A 1,546-nucleotide genomic window follows, 5' to 3' on the forward strand; every position below is an offset into this window, starting at 1 on the left:
TAATCTTGAGATAACGAGATAATCACAAAGGTAATTTCCCCTTGTTAGACTGCTTATAATGTTTATTGGAGATCAGGGCTGCCATGCCAGCATGCAAGGGTGGAGTCTTGAAAGGTTTAGCAATTGATTTAAGCTGAAAATGTCAGATTAAGGAGCACCAACTACTGATCAACACTCGTGTCCTCTGGTGCGCCTTATTGCTTGGGCCTTTCCTTCACACTGGTGACTCTCTACAGCTTATCTGAAGGCAGCAGGTATCTGTTCCATCTCTTTAACTGGAGTGGTGTTGTGCACTGTATCGAGCCACGATTACGCACAGCACATCCGCTGGTTACGTTTTGTGCAACCAGCATCAGACTGTTGTAAAGTACCCACAAATCACCCCGAGCTTTTGTGCAAATCAAACGTGTCATTTTTGATCAAGCTAATTATTCCGCACAGTTTCTCCTGCACATCAACAGGGGTGTTGGAGACTGACGCATTGAAAACAGTTCACACAGCTCAATTGTGAATCACTTAAAACATCCTGTTCTGCTCACAGCTCCCCGGGGACTGTGTGTTCCTGTGTGAAGGATTGACAGGGGTTAGAGACTGGGGTTACAGCTGCATGCATCATCTTTGTCTGGACTGGGATGGTTAAAACGCGGCCTAGAGCTCCACATTTTTAATTATAATACTGGGAGATGTGTGGCTGTGATGAGCAACATGATACGGTTTGAAAATTAATGTTGAAAATAAGAAAATAAGTCAGACAACAATAAGCTCCCTCTGAGGGAAACTCTCCAGAAGATTCCCACGCTGGTAGTGTGTCATCATGACGGGAAAGCCCTGTGAAAGCAGTGGATGTGATAAGACGCGATCATCACAGCCTCTAATGCTAATGCCTTCTTTCTGATCCCATCCCGAGCACAAGTGTGCCACAGGTGCACCAAGGGGTCTGGCCACGAAACTACCAAGAGTGCATTTGGCACATGCACAGACGCTTTGTGCTACCACTTAATTACCATAACACCTGAGATGATACCTGCTGCTTGCCACATAGCTGTGAAACGAGCTTAGGCTGTAACTTTCTTCCTCACCCCGCTACTCACTCCTCGCACGCATGCTCACTCTCCGTCTCTGGCTGTCAGTGTTCAGGGCTGTCAATTGAGTCATCAGCTTTTCTACAGCTGATCTACAATCAACCAATAGCACAGCTACACACCTTCTCCGTCAGCCTATCATCTCACTGCTCCTCATTTTAAATATGGTTCTTTTTCTGCCCACAGGCCTTTCATGCTGCACCCTCCAGCTCCTGATCACCACCCTCCTCGGATGCAGCCTCATTGCGCCTCATCGGTCATCTACGAAGTCATCAGCCACCACCACAGATGTCCCACGATCTCAAATAATTTCCCTGTTAATCTGTACACCTATATTTCGCATTAAATTTAATCTGTATTCCATCCTCCTGTCTCTCCTGATTGAACTTATATCAGTCACCAGTGTTGGGTAAGGGTTACTTTAAAAGTAATCAAAGTACGTTACTGCGTTAATTTCTAAAAAA

Source organism: Epinephelus moara, chromosome 22 (assembly GCF_006386435.1).
Source record: "Epinephelus moara isolate mb chromosome 22, YSFRI_EMoa_1.0, whole genome shotgun sequence".
Lineage (NCBI taxonomy): Eukaryota > Metazoa > Chordata > Actinopteri > Perciformes > Serranidae > Epinephelus > Epinephelus moara.